At 55.1% G+C, this 15720-nt stretch overlaps 1 protein-coding gene across 5 annotated transcripts in view; it reads left to right on the forward strand.

The window, feature by feature from the left end:
* SLC22A23 (solute carrier family 22 member 23) overlaps positions 1-15720 on the forward strand; it is a 141415-nt gene that overhangs the window by 51223 nt on the left and 74472 nt on the right. The gene's annotated exons all lie outside the window — the stretch shown is intronic.

The raw sequence follows: 15720 nt of genomic DNA on the forward strand, positions 1-15720 counted from the left end.
CCTCAGCTCCTCCCACCCCCATCACTGGGCGGATGGCTTGGCTCCGGCCTGCCCCCCCGCGCTCCCCACCCCTTTCCCCGGCCGGCCGCCTCTCTGGCCTCATCCAGCATCCTGAGGACCAGGCACCTTCCCAAGAGATACCTCTGTCCTCTCACCCAGGAGCCTGGCCGGCGAGCGTGACCTCTCCACAGGAAGTCACCGTGGGGGGCTGGGAAGGTTTTCCCAAAGGGCTGGGGCCTCCGAGGGACGTGGGTGCCGGGTGCGGTGTCCCGGCTGCACTCTGTAGGCGGAGGACGGCCATCACCCGCTTTTTGCGAAAGTGTTTGCTCCGTTCCGTGTTTCGGGGAGATAGCTGTGGGGGCCTTGCCCTCTCATCCCGTGGTGGCTGGCAAGTAGCAAGAGTTTGTGCTGTTCTAGTTCTCGCTAGTTCTAAGGAGTTTGAACCAGAATGTCCTCTTTATCACGAAGGCGTCCCTGCAGAAAGTTCAGTGGAGAGCCCATCGTTCAGATCTCTCTTTCCCATGAATGAAATTTACCAAAGCCATTCCTCTTCTTGGCGCTTTTATCACAGAAAAGATGGTCTCCTCCGGAATCATCCTTCAGCACCCGCCCTCGTGTTTCACCCTGCTCCCGGCGGTGCGGGCTCCCAGCCACGGGTGGGGACTGTTACTGCGACTTTGACGTGAGCCTGGAGTCGTCGGGTGTCGGTTTGCTCTGGGGTACTCGGGTCTCTCTCTTTAGGAGGGTGTCATTGAATCACAGAACACGCCACCCCGGGGGTTTAAGGCTGACATCCCAGGAGGGGATCGCGGTGCCCAAACCTTGTTTTTCCTTTGTGATCGTCACCCAAAAACCTGGTGCTGGTCTCTGACCCGTTCGTTTATTTTCCGTTTCCCTTGTGGGGTCACTGTAGGCTCTAATTTCATGTTCTCTCCAGGGGATAATTGTTCTTTTGCTGTTTTTCCAGGCTCTTCTTTTTGGCATTTTCGCCATCCACCTTGTGACAGTAGAAGCAAGTGTTTGCACAGTTGCCTTTTCTGTCCCGTTACCGCTGCTTTGGCACCTCTGTGGGGCTGGGGGGTCAGCAGGGCGGGAGCGGCTGCTGTCTGCTCTCAGCGGACGAAAGAGCATCGCTTAAGGCTCCCATCCTTCTTCAGGGCTGGTAAGGCAGCTGAGAATAAAAGAAGAGTTGAGACCTCAGGGTAGTTACCTTCTGAAAAGTTACACAGACCTCCGACCTCTTCAAATACTGGGAATTATTGTGAACAGTTTATAAACATGAACCTGAAGGATTTGGGTGAAGGAGTGTGGTGGTTACACGTTTAAGTTATAGAAGAAGAAATAAAATGGGAAGACACACGCCTTTATTTTCTCTCCCATTCTCTCTCACACGTCAGGCTGTGAGACAAAGCAGTCCCTCATCATAAACTATCTCTCAAGAGGTTTAGACCAGAGCTTTCCGAGAGACCTCGCAGCAGGGCTGGGAGCGCGCTCTGTCTACGTTGCCCGGTGCTCTGACCCCACCACATGTGGCGGTTGAGCAGTGACATGTGACCGGGGACTGGGGCACTGAATCTGTAAACTTAGTTAATTTTCATTAATTAAATATAAGTAACCGCACGTGGCTAGCAGCTGCTGTTGTGGTCAGCGCTGCCGGAAGCTTGGTGTTGAATCATCTCGGGATGGTTGATGTCGCCAGCACTGACCTCCCTACCAGGTTCCACACCCCTCCACGCAGCTGCCTGGTGGGAGTTCCGCTTGGTCTTGAAAGCATCTCAGGGCTAGTGTGGCGGAGACAGAGCTCTCGTCCGCCCTCAGCCTCACAGCCACGGCCCCCGCGTCTTCCCAGCCTCAGTCCAGAACCGCCACACGCGGGGCAGCTCCAGCCGAGTGTCTGCGTCGCTTTCTCACCTCTCCCCCTTGATCAGCTGCTGAGGCCCTCAATTCCCTCCACCCCCCCACAGCCCCCGAGGCAAAGCCTTGCCATTTCTTGCCCTCAGTAGCCTCCTGAGCCGTCTTCCTACCTCCTGCTCATGCCGTGCAACTAATTCTTCACTTACAACCAGGGTGATACCTACACATCCAGAGCCAGGCCTTGTAGTCATCTACTTCAGACCCTCTGGGTTAGTTAGCAGTGTGGGTTAGTTCACTGTGGAAGCCTGAAACCCAGAATGACAGGGATTTAAACAAAGTAGCTGTTTATTTCTCCCGTCACTGTAGTCATCCAGGCGGGCATGGACGGTCTCCTGAGCCTGGGGCCTGAACCCTCCCTTATCTGCTAATCCTGCCATCACATCCACATTCCAGCCAGCACGGAGGTGGAAAAGAGGAGGCGGGAACGCTCTTCCCATTAAGGTCACTGCTCGGAGATCGTGGGTACCACGTCTTACATCCCCGTAGTAACCTGCCCACACCCAGCTACAAGGGGTCTGGGAAATACTGTCTCATCTCGGACAGCCGCAAGCCTGCAGGAGGCCGGTGGGGTGCTGGGGGATGACCCGTGGTCCTTGCCACACCCTCCAGTGGCTTTCACTGTGCAGCCCAAGGTCCTCGCTGCAGCCTGTGAGGTCCCATGACCTCCCTCCGCATTCCAGCCAAACTGACCTCCTTTCCATCCTCCACGTGCCAGGCTCTCACTGGTTCCTCCGGTCGTTCTTAGGAGCCTCTCCCTTTGCCTGAGATGTTCTGTCACCGTGATTCTGCTCATGTGACATCTGCAAAACTTTCTCACACCATCCATCTCACCGCCAGCCAAATTATTCCTTTAGGACCACCTGCCTTTAAGCATCTACCACCCCCTGGAAATATATTTATTTATCTGAATCTCCATGAATACCCCCCCTCCCCGCCCCTGGCTCTGGAATAGACTGCACAGAGCACGACCTTCCCATTCTTCTCCCCTGTATCTCCGGCACCTGGGGTTGTACCTGGCACAGAAAGGGCGTCTACATATGAGCTGGGTCAATGAATGAATTCATGGGACGTGATGAAAATCTGTGCAGTGCCGTCGCAGAGTAGAAGTGTGTGTGCGGCTGTAAAATATAACAGCCGGAAAGGCTGCAGGTCTCTCGGTCCCATTGCCGCCTCCTAGAGATGAGGGAAAAGCACGTGTGATGTCACGCAGGTGGTTATGGACAGCAAAGGTAATAGCTGGGATTTCTCATGAGGCCTCACGAGCTAGACCGATGTGGACTGGATGCCAGAAGAGTTGGCTGCGCTCAGAACTGACGGCTCAACCCTGCACTACCACGACTGATTGATACGGACTCCCAGCAGAACAAGGTCTCAGTGACCCTGTGTGCAAATGAAGTCTGACTGAGCACAGAACGAGGGGCTGGCCAGCAGGAGCGAGGATGCAGGTCACCATCCTCCTCGTCTTCACCGCGATAGGTTGACTGCCCGCGAGTCACTGCTGTCGCCTTCACCGTAGCCCCGTGGCAGGGAGGGGGAATCGCAGCCCATCCTGTATCCTCTGCCCGTGGTAGATACTCAGTAAGAACTAAGAGATGGGAAGAGATCTCATGGGGGGTTTTGGTGAGTCAGTAAAGAGTCAGGGTGTCGCTTCTCCATCCACACAGCTCACCAGATGTGCTTAAAGAGCGGACCCGGCATCAGCAGTAAATGGTCTGGTTCCCTCGCGCTGGGCGTACGGGGCCCTTAGGCCGGACTCTAGCATCGGTGTCGGTGTCCTTGGCTCCTCTGCTGTCCGGCCGTGGTTTCACAGGTAGCCAGCGTTTTAGTTAAGCTCTCAGGACCTGAAACTAATGTTTACGAAATGAAGCAGAGCCGCACCGACTCTGTACCTTCCCGCAGGGTCTGGTGATGCACACCAGACTCAGGAATGCCAAGGGTCCCACGTGGGATGCAGGCCGGCCCCCGGTTTCCACCCGGTGTTTCATAGATGAGACAGATGGATAGTGAAATGGGGCCAGGGTGGCCGCAGGGGATACACTTAGCCCAGGCCCCTCCTCGGAGATCGTAAACCTGCAGGGAACGCTGAGTGTGCCCAGAGCGCTGGGCCCCGCGGAGCGTTAGGCTTACTTCCGGCTCCCAGCTCCTCCCATGGGAGAGCCTGTCGGAGAGGTCATTGCAGACGTGGGTAGATTCTTGGCCCGCACGTGAAGGGTTTGCACTAGGACTCGGCGAGGCTCTGGGCACGGCAGGAGGAGGACGGGGCAGGTCGGGGACCCAGGGTGTGCCTGGATCGCGCTGCATTCTCACGTTGTGGGTGAGTCTTCAGAACCCGGATCAGTGCGCTCTGTGATTTGAGGCCAGTTGCTTGAGAGGCTGAGTGTGTGTAGAATGTCCAGGGGGTCGTGCCTTTTTCCTCTTCAGGATCATTGGGTGAGGGGTTTAGCTTAGGCCATTCCCTTATGCCTGACGTGACTCCCAGCTGGCGGCTGTTCCAGGTGACGCAGCAGACAGATGGTGGCAGCTGGCCTGGTGACACCGTGCCAGGAGGCGGGGGGGGGGGGGGGGCGCTGTTCATTTCATCCAAAACGGGGCCTTTTTTGAAACACAGCACTGTGATGTCCCTTTGATATATGGCCCACCAGAGCTGGCTGGATATCATTTTTTTAGGACAAGTGACATCAGGTTTGCAAGTTAGTAAAAAAAAAGGCACATGCCGAGGGCGAACCTTTAAAACTGGCTCCAGCAAAGCAGACCCTGCCGGCAGGCGTGGGGTGGGTTTCGCGCCGCTGGTGACAACCTGAAATGCACGTGTCACACCCTCTCCCCTCTTGCCGGATCTGCGGGACTTGATTGCGATGCCGTCACAAGCCAGGAAGAAGCACCTTGTCCTGGGTGTCTGCTGCACAGGCCCCTGGCCGGGTGACCGTGCAGGGGCGCCATCCCCCCGATAAGTTAAGACCTTTGTGAGCCTGGACGAGGCTGTGATTGCAGGAAAACAGCCTGAAAAGGGGGAGAAGGGGGCGTCAGGGAGCAGCAGATGAAAGACGCCAGCCGGCTCTGTCTAGACGTTTACCCTGCCCACCACCTTCTGTCCCTCCTCAGAGAGGCTTCCCTGACAGTTCACACAGAATTCACCAGCTTCCTTCTCTTAGCACACCCTGATTCTTGGCGTTCACTTTTTTAAAAAATTGTTTAGTCGTGGTATGAAACACATAATGTAAAATTTACCGTCTTAACTATTTCTAAGTCACTGTGTTGTGTTAAGTACACTCACGTCGTTGTGCAGCGGTCACCACCATCCGTCTCCCGCTGACACTCTGTCCCTGTTAAACAGTCTCCCCTCCCCCATCCCCGCCACCCACTGTCTGCTCTCTGTCACCGTGCATCTGACCCCTCTAGGGACCCCACATCGGTGGCATCACATAGTACTTGTCCTCTCGTGTCTGGCTTATTTTGCTGAGCATAATGTCCTCAAGGTTTATCCATGTTGTGATGTGTGTCTGCATTTCCTTTGTAAGCCTGAGGAGTATTCCATCGTCTGTCTAGACTGTGTGTAGTTTATCCATCCAGGGACACCTGGTTCGCCGGCACCTCCTGGCTACTGTGAACAGTGCTGCAGGGAACATGGGTGTGCAAATATCTCTTCGAGACCCTGCTTTCAGTTCTTTTGGGGGTGTGCCCAGAAGTGGGATCGCTGCATCATACGGACTCACTGTTTTCATCCGCAAGACGAAAGCGTAGGCTGTGGCCCGCTCCGAGCCCCAGGCTGTCTCCAGCATCGCTGGCCTGGCCCCCGGAGAGCAGCCCCCAGGGGGTGGGTGCGGGCAGCGGTGCCCGTCTCCTCTGGGCGCGAGGAGCAGGCTGTCTCGGAAGAACCAGCCTCCCGTGGCCGCTTGATTTGGGGCCCCTCCCCCGACTCTCCAAACAAGCAGACTTTTTCAGGGGGGACGGGGAAGGGCGAGTAACAAATGCCCACTTAGCAAGTTCACAGCTGTGGGCTTTGTTGACGGCTTCCGTGGAACAAGTGGGTTTTTCTTCTTCCTTCTGTCTCTGGGGCTGAGGCTTGTCTGCCGTCCTGCAGGGCCTCCTTGGGGCCGCCACCCCACTGCATCCCTTTCTGCTTCCCTCTCGTCTTCCCTCTGGTCCCTTTCTGAATGCCTGGGGAGCTCTCCGAGCCCTGGTGGCATCAGTGCTGTGTTTCTTGCTGATGTCGAGCCAGGTCATTTAATAAATCCGTTTGCCAGGTAATTAAAGACCTAGGAGGAGTGTGGAAAGATGCTGGTTTTTAAGCCTGTTGAGATCTCCTCTTTGTGTCCAGCAGGGACTGATGTTTAATGGGGAGTTTGAGACCCGCGTCGTTCAGAGCGCGATGCCCTTAACGTGGCACCTCCTGCTGGAATTCAGAGCTGGGGCGCTCGTCGCGGTGTCTCGGTGGCCTAATGGATTATTCTGTGGTTGTTCTTTGGAGAAGGTGAGCTGAAAATAATCGGTGACCAAGTCTGCCCTCGTGACATCCCAGCTGTAATGCATCTCTCTGTCCTGGTAACAAAGGGTTCTCTGGGGAGTGCTTTGTTTTGAGGACGGGTTTGTGGTTGGGGGCCAGTAGCAGGCACGTCTGTTTGGTACCATAATGGGGAGGACACAGATGTCCTAGTCTCTGGTCCGCACTTGTACCCTCAGAGGACATCCCTGAGGAAGCCAGAGACTTTCAAGGGACCAAGATGATTAGGGCCACAGAGAGGGGCAGGTTGAGTCTGTAATATTAAGTCAGCAGCTGTGCAGTTCAGTTAAGACATCCACGTTTTGGAACTTGTTGTTTTACTGTGGTGAAATATATGTAATGTGAAATTTACCTTTTCAGACCTTTCTAAGTGTACAGCTCAGAGGCATTAAGTATATTCATGTTACTAGCATCACCACCGTCCATCTCAGAATAGTTTTCATCTTGCAGAACAGAAACTCTGTCCCCATTTAGCACTAACTCTCCATCCCCCTCCTCCCAGACCCTCACACCCACATGCTACCTCCTGTCTCTATGCATCTGACAGCCCTAGGGACTCAGAAGTGGAATCATCTAGCTTTTGTCTTTGGGGCCTTATTCCGCTGAGCATCGTGTTGTCGAGGTTCACCCGTGTTGTAGCCTGGGTCAGGATTACCTTCCTTTTTACGGCTGAATCGTATTCCATCGTATGGATACAGCACACTTGGTTTATCCATCCATCCGTCGATGGTCACTTGGGTTGCTTCCGCTTCTGGACTGTTGTGGAGAATGCTGCTGTGAACGTGTGTGCACAGATGTCTGTTCAAATTCCTGCTTCCAGTTCTTTTAGTTATATACTCTGGGGTTGCTGGATCGTATAGTTTTGAGGACTTTTAAAGTCGCTATATTCTTCGGAGACTATCTGGTCTAACTTCCTACAAGCATAGTAAGAGTTTACGCTGACATTGTTTCCAAGTAGAATTAACAGGAGGCAAAAAATACGGTTATTATTTAGTAATTAAGTTACAAGTTTGAAGTAGGTGGTGGGGTGATGAAACCAGAGAGAGTGCTGTTTTTATGTTTTATTTTCTTTGTAGCATTTAATATAATAATAATTATTATTATTATATATGCATGTTTCTTCTTGCCACTAGAGAAATGTGCTTTTGAACTGATTTTCCTACTGATAAGATTTTTTAATATTTACAGCATTCACAGTTCCGCTTATCTGTTCTTTTAAAGAATTAAGCGTTTAGATAGGATGCTTGTTTGAAATGGGTCTGGGGGATTAAAATCTATTTTCGGGAAGTTGACGTGTTAGGAGATTCTTTGTTTTAGGGAGGGAGCGTCCGCTTTGCCAGGATTCACCGTTGGGATGTCTTTATCGTTGTAATCTCTCCCGGCGCACTGATGTTTAATTCAGTGTGTGCAGAATACTGGTTCACACAGCGTTCGTGTTTCCACTGGTAACAGTCCATAGTTGATACCCATCAGCTGTGTTACGAAGGGCCTTGTGGTTTTGACCTGACACCTTAGTTTTGTTTGTGTAACTGGTGGTGCTGTCAGTGACAGACAGGGACCAGCATTGCTCTCAACCCAGCAGAAGCCCAAGGGGACGTCAGGATGGCAGAATAAACTGATGTTGCCACAGCACGAAGAGTCTTTTTAGAAGACGGCTCTGACGTGTCTTTTTACTCCGTGGCTCCAGTTCTCCAGAGGCCCACGTTGCTTTGGGAGCAGAGTGCCTGGTTTTCACGGCGGCCTGTGAGGCTGGGGACAGCCCCAGCCCTGCTCCCCCGCTGCCCCCTCCTCTGCTGCTTCGGTTCCTTGAACACTTTGTGGTCTGCAGCACCTCTGGACTCCTGCACAGGTGCTCTCTGCTGGGACAGCCTTCTACGACTTCTTCTCAGGGTGAAGTGTGCTCAAGTCCTCAGGAGACAGGCGCCATTTTTTCCAGAGATTTCTCCTGGCATCCCCCTCCCATCTGAGTTGGGGGCCTTCCTCACTCATCACAGTGAGTGCTTTCAAAAGTCAGCTTGTTTAAATGCTGGACAGACATATAAATGCCAGCAAGTCAGGTGTGAGGGCTTCTCACACCAGGCACGTTTGAGGATTACGACCATCGCTTTGAAACGCCCCGTGTGTCCCTGCCCAGCCACCCAGGTCACCACGAGCCTGGCTTCTGTGTTTCTCCTTCCCTTGCTTTTCTTCATAATTTTGCCTCATCTGCTGGGATCCGCGAACAGTCTGTCGTTTAGCTTTGCGTGCTTTTCAACTGTTAGTAAGTGCGGTCTTGCAGCACGTGTTCTCCTGGACGTTTTTGTTTTCACTCGGCCTTTTTCCGCAGGTGCGTGTGTGTGGCTCTTTGCAGCTGTAATGCGCTCATTTCACTGCTGTGTGAATAGCCCACTGCTGTGTGACCCCCTAGTTGGTTTTTCATGGATCTCTGTTCTTCTCTTTCCCTTATGCCCCATCTTTATCCCGACACACAACTTTAAAGTCCCACAGGGCAGAGATTGCGTTTATCTCGCTCACTGTTACGTCCCAGTATCCAGCACGTAAGAAAGTATTTAGTAAAGGAAAGCCACGCCCTTGGTCAGAGGGTCTGCCGGGGACGGTCACGGGCCACCATACCATCCTTGTGGGTCCAAAGCTCTTTCCTCCCTGCCCCTTCTCCTGCCGCAAACCCTAGCCCAGGGCTTAGCACACTTTCTGTAAAGGGCCAGATGGGAAACATTTTAGGCTCTCTGGGCCGTAGGGTTTCTCGCGTAACTACGCTGCCGTCGTGGCTCAGAGCAGCCACAGACTGTGCGTAAACAGATGGTGTCGCAATAAAACCTTATTTACAAAAATAGCCATTGGGCTGAATTGGCCCACCAGCTGTTTGCTGACCTCTGCTCTGGAGGACTTTGCTGGTTGGAGAGGGACAGTGCGAGGAAGCCCCCCCGATCACACCGTGCCTTCTGGGGGACCCTCCCCTCTAGTCGAGACGAGGACAAGCAGAGTGGGCCGCGGCCAGAAGGTGAGGTGATTGGTTCCCGTCCGGGTGGAAAGATAGCAGTTTCCAGACGGGGACCGTAGCACACCTTCCAGTCAGCCTGCTGTGTGTGCGTGTGGAGCCTTGAAGACAAAGGCTGCTGGGCCTCTGAGGTGCAGGAGGGGACAGGGTTTGGACGGCCGCCTCCCCGTCCTTCCCGCGACCCTTCCTTCCCCGATTCACCGCCAGCACCTGCGGCGGGAGCCTGGCTGGCTGTGCGTGCGGACAGCAGAGGGTCAGGCGTACAGAATGCGACCAGTGGGGGGGAAGCATTGCCTTATCGGTGTTGAATTGAGCAGAGTGGCTTCTTTGAAGAGTTCCAGGTACAAGTGGGGGATCGACCTTGACCAAGCTGTTTTCCTGACCCCGACCTGGCCCCTTGTGTTCACGACGTCAAGGCAGACCTGGGAGAACGTTGCAGAGAAAGAGGGTCGGCTCGGACAGACAGATTCTAATCCTGGGTCAGTCTTGGTCTTTTCCTTATTTAATGGGGGTGCTTACACCCACCTCCCAGGTTACGTTAGGAATGTGACTTTCTCTTTGTGGAACAAACTTGTTCGAAACTAACGTGGCCGAAGGGGGTTAGTTAGGTGATGAGAAGAAAAAGAACAGCGGCACCAGTGCCTGTTGCACGCGCCCCTTCACCCCTCATTCCACAGCACAGTGACCGGGGTGGGGGTGGGGAAGGAGCCATCACCCTCCCCGCTCGCGAGACGGTCGCTTGGCCAGAGAGGGAAGAACTGAGGCTGAGACGCAGTGAGTCTGGCTGGGGAGCCCGTGCTCTTCACCCCGACGCTGCCTCTCGTGGCATTGAGGCTGACGCGGCGCGCTGGGCTGCTGTCACGCCGCTGAGGTCCTGAAGCTGCCGCGGGGCAGCCCATCTGCTCTCCTACGGTCCGTGGTGCCCAGCCTTTGGCGCAGTAGACAGAAGCCGCCCAGTGGGAGATGCTGGGAAAGAGCGGCGTGTGACACTGAAGGGGCTGAGCCCGCGTGGCGATCCCGGGGCTGAGGTTGGTGGCCGGGTCGGCGCTGCTAAGCCACCTCCCGCGACGCAGTGACAACCACGGCAGGGACTCACGTCAGTCCCCGTCATGGTCCTGGGGCTGCGACGAGGCGGGGCGAGGGGTCTAGACACATCTCAGGACGCAAAGCGCCCAGGAAGTCGGGCCGGCCTCTTCACGTGTGATGTGTGTTTGAAGCACTTTCGAACAATCAGCTCCACACAGCAAGGTGTGGACGTCATTGGTGCCTTTGGCCAGTATGTCCCTAGAGGTCGGGCAGGTCCCTGTGTCTGGTTCTGGCCCGTGAGCTGGGAGCAGAAGCGATGTGTCCCTCCTCGGCCGGAGCACTTAATTACCTGCGAGAGACCTGGAGGCCTCTAATTCATAACCACTCTTTCCACCTGACCCCCAGGTGACAGGGACGATCCACCTCCACCAGCCCTCACTGGGCACGTGGTGTGTGCAGGAAATGACCTTCTGAGCTTTTAAGCCTCCGAAATTATTCAGAGTTTTTTGTTCCTGCAGCGTGATGTAGCCCATGACTAACACACCACCCACTGCGGGTTTCTCTCCGTGCAGACACCCTGCTTGTGCCACGTTTGTGTGTGTGTGTGTGTGTGTATGTCAGTGAGTTAGGACAAGCGGGAAAGAATGTTAGTGTTGAATTTGGGTAGAGTTTTGTAAAGAACAGATAAGACGTTCCAAAAATAGGGTCCAGTTCCCCAGGACTTGGTATGTGTTGGTAAACCCAGCAGGACGTCTCGCGTAGTGATGACGTCAGGACACGTTTGCTTCACGGGTCAGGCTGTTGTCAGGGCCCCAGAGGTGTAGAAATCGGCCACTGCCTTGAGTGTTCTTCTTACCAATTCCCGTTACTGTGGTTGGAGCTAGTTCCTCGTAGGAAGACCCTCTCCTCACTTCTTAGCCTGCAATGTCAGACGTTCCAGGAGAGCAGGCTGCTGTGGGTGTCGTGTTGAACAGTGTCATCCCTGTGTGCTCAAACGGATCCCCGTCCACCTGAGACTTGTCTAAACGTCTCCAAAACCTGCTTAACTTGCTTGAGTTTGGACAACGCGTTCGCCCTGTCGGCCTGTACGCTTTGTGCGTTCACACGTCAGTTGCTGCTCCGGCCAGGATGTGTTTTCTGTTAAGTGTCTTCAGCAGCCAGCGTTGGGGTTCTGTTCTCTTCACCCCTCCCCTTCTCCCTCGTCATGTGCATCACGTTTTCTCTTGCTCACACGTAGGTGTTCCCTCTGTCTCTGTCCCTCCACCAGACCCCCTGCCCCCCAACGAGCATTTAAACTGATCCTGTTCTAAGATCCCTGGCCCTGGGGAGACACACGTTTTTCATCATCCCTGGTGAACAGAACTGTGGGAATGCCTGGAAGCGCTCCAGCGGGGCCCGGAGGGGGCCGGGGCCCTGAGCCCACCCAGCCGCGGTCTTCGGTTTGAACCGCAGAGTCTCTGCTTTCAGCTCCGCGGGTGTTGGTTTCCAGCTCGTGTTCAGGCTGACACGGAGCAGGGGTAGAATTAGTGGGAGAAATTTAGTCCCGAGAGAAGGGAAAGATGGCAGCATTCCATCCCCCACAGGTGTGTTTGCGTCTGTGTCACATAAGCTGGAATTTCCAACACCAGGTGGAAACGCGGTCCACCGTCCCCTCCCCTCCCTGCATCCCCAGGCCCTGCAGGTACAACACCTCGGACTTGCTGTGCGGTGTTCTTCAGTTGACCAACAGCGTCCCACAGCGTGAAAAATAAATTTCATCCTTGACAATGGGAAACGTGCCCTGAACCTTCTCAGGGAGCATTTGGTGATTTTTAACATTTTATAGATTATCATTAGAAAGGTGGGCCTTTCTCTCCAGGAGCTTCCCATCTGGTCGGTTGTAAGACTTTTGCAAGAAGAAGGAGCGTGTTTAGGGGGGCAGGGACTGCGTCCCTGCAGCAGAGAAGAGGTGCATTTCGATTCCGGCTCTCGTCTGCCCTGCGCGCCAGAGCACGGGGCTCGTGTCTGGGCAGGCCGGGTGCAGGGAGGCTCTCCAGGGAGCTTGTGAGGGAGACCCACATCCCGGAGAAAGCGGGGCTGCCCCAGACCAGCCGGTCCTAGGAGGACAGGCCTGCCTGAGCCGCGTCTGAGCACCCAGACCCCAGCCCAGCTCATCCGTCGTATGAAGATCTACACTGTGAGAGGTTGAAACACCCAAGGCCAGGCAGGCGGTGTCTGAGCCAGAGTCAGAACTCACACCTCGTGAGTCGCAGTCGAACCCCCTCAGACAGGGAGCGGGTCGTGGTTGTCAGGGAGTCTCCAGGAAAGACAGGAAAGGGCGGCTTTTCTTTTTTTTTTTTAATATAAACTTATTTATTTTATTTATTTATTTTGGCTGCGCGTGGGGTTTCTCTAGTCGCAGCATTGTGGTGCGCGGGCTTCCCGTTGCGGTGGCTTCTCTTGCTGCAGAGCACGGGCTATAGGCGCACGGGCTTCAGTAGTTGTGGCACGTGGGCTCAGCAGTTGTGGCAGTTCAGCAGTTGTGGCTCGCGAGCTCTAGAATGCAGGCTCAGTAGTTGTGGCGCACGGGCTTCGTTGCTTCGCGGCATGTGGGATCTTCCTGGACCAGGGCTCGAACCCGTGTCCCTTGCATTGGAAGGCGGATTCTTAACCACTGTGCCCCCAGGGAAGCCCCTGGAAAAGGTGGCTTTTCAAGGGAAGTCGAGGCCTATGGCCTGCGTAGGAATAACAGCAGGGGTCACTGTGTATCAGTGCTGATACCCGGGCTGAGGTTTTCGTGTCCCCTCTGCCTTCATCTCCTGAGAAACCCCTCCAGGCCCTCACTGCCACGCTTGCCGGACTTTTGGCCCTGGAACTTCTGATCTCTGGCACCTGCCAAGCGTGGACCCCGCTAGAGGCTCAGGCAGCAGAGCAGGAAGTGGGATGTCTCCGGAGCCGTGGGCGTTTCTGATGCTGGGGGAGCCGGACGCACGAGGGACTGGCACCATGTGTTGGCCGCGGGCCGTCGGCAGTGCCGGGGGAACAGATCCCCTCGCAAGTGTGCGTCTGGGCCATGGCGGAACCGCTCACAGGAGCTGCCTGACAGCTCGTCCCCAGCTGGGCGGACTGTGGCTCTGTGGCTGCGCAGGGGCCACCAGGCCATGGGGACCGGGCATCTCCATCAGGAGCACCTGGAGAAGACAGGCCTCCTGCCCAGGGCTCCACCTGCGCCTGCCCGAGGGTCTCGGTGGCCTCCTGCCCGGCCCCCCTCCCCAGATGCCCCTCTCTGGGTGCCGCTCCGGCTGCCCACCAGGCATCTTTCCAGAGCACAGCTCGGATTCTGGGCAGCATGACTTCACCCATGGGTCACTGCGCGGTGCCCTAGAGGTGACCGGCCCGAAAGCCAGGGAAGGGGCGGCTGCCCTCGTATTGCCCACAGACCTGAGAGAGAGACGCACCTCGGGGGCAGCTGCCCAGCCAAGGGGGTCCGAGGGGCGGGGGGGGGGTCTCTCAGCATCATTTCCGTTGTCCCCTTCCCAGCCCCTCCTCCAGGCTCTACAACCGGCCCTCTCTCAAGCCTTTGTCCGCACTGTCCTTACACCTGGAGTGCCCTCTTCCTCCTCCATTTGCATCTCCAGATTCCCCGGGGCCAATCAGAGGCCCTCTTTCCCTTCTCTGTTTTTACATGTGGAAGCCTTTGCAGATGTGCCCATCATCGTCCCAGGGGCCGCCCTGATCTTCTCTGTGTCCTTCAGTTAAAGGACACGTGCTGCCCTGTGAGCACAAAGGGCAGATCTTCCTGCCCCACCGCATCCCTCCGGGCTGGGGAGGGCCCGTCCCGCTCTCCTGAGCTCCCTGCCCCCACTTATGGTCAGCGCCCTTCTCGCTCTTTTTTCTTTAAATTTTATTTATTTATTTATTTTTGGCTGTGTTGGGTCTTCGTTGCTGTGCGAGGGCTCTCTCCAGTTGTGGCAAGTGGGGGCCACTCTTCATCGCGGTGCGCGGGCCTCTCTTGTTGCGGAGCACAGGCTCCGGATGCGCAGGCTCAGTAATTGTAGCTCACGGACCCAGTTGCTCCACAGCATGTGGGATCCTCCCAGACCAGGGCTCGAACCCGTGTCCCCTGCATCGGCAGGCAGATTCTCAACCACTGCGCCATCAGGGAAGCCCCGTCCTTCTCTCTCTTGCTGGCCCACACGGTTCATGTGTGTCCCGTTGGTTTTTGTCTAAATGACCCAACACAACGTGCATACAGTGACCTGCACCTGCACGCGCTGAACTGTATCTGACAGACACCAAGATATTTGTGATGCAAGTGAATGAATTAAGGATGGATGCAGGTGGCTGAAAGTCACCGGAAGTTCAGGAGAAAGGAGAGCAGCGTGTGCATTGAGAGATGGGGGACATTCCTGTGGGAGGGGGGCCTGAGACAGAGTATTTAGTGCCAGGGAGACAAGAGGGCACGTTCTATAGCGAGAGGATGTGGGGCTGCGAGGGGCGAGCAGGGGTGGCAGAGAGTGGCAGGGCTGGGAGGGCCTCGAGCCCGGCCGGAGAGGCAGGCATCAGAGGAGAGCCATGGCAGGGTTCTCTTGGCACCGTGACGTGGTCTTGGCTTTGCCGTGGCTCAGTGACTTGCTCGAATCACACAGTGACATGAAGAGGGCGAGGAGGAGGCGCCGGGAGTCCAGCCTCTGGTCCAGCATCTCACTAGCCTCTCGCTCTGAAATGACGGCACAACGAGCGTCTGTGTTCTGAAGCCCGCGTTAGCACTTACCACCGTGCTCCCACTGGCACAATTGTTTAATAAAATCTGCAGGATCTCTATTACCCCAAATGCAATGTGCTTTCCAAAGAATTATACACCGCTACGAAATATTCTAATGCCTGCTAGAAAGGGAACGGAAATATGCATGACACCAAATGAATTTATTTCTACTATTAAAATTCCTAGTGTGTCAGCCACTTTAAAGGCAAATCCAAGTAAACAGATGAGGCGTGTGGTTTCCTCTAAGGGGAGAATATTTTAATGAGAATAGAGACAGTTGATAGACATTTGTATCTGCATCTCTTCTTTCTGCCGCATTAAACCAGAAGTTGGTCTTTGCCAGTAGTGACCCCGTGTATGTGTACAAGGCACGGTAATTCACCGGAAGGGGCCAGTTGCAGCATTGCTTACCCTGTCGTATTTGCCACCAGCCTTGTATGTTCAGTATACAGCCGTATACTATACACATTAGAGGCTAAAGGCTCCCTCCCTGGATAGAGAGACTGCACGAAGCAGCGAAGCACATCTGCAGAAGGT

The sequence above is a fragment of the Orcinus orca genome, chromosome 10 (assembly GCF_937001465.1).
Source record: "Orcinus orca chromosome 10, mOrcOrc1.1, whole genome shotgun sequence".
Classification (NCBI taxonomy): Eukaryota; Metazoa; Chordata; class Mammalia; order Artiodactyla; family Delphinidae; genus Orcinus; species Orcinus orca.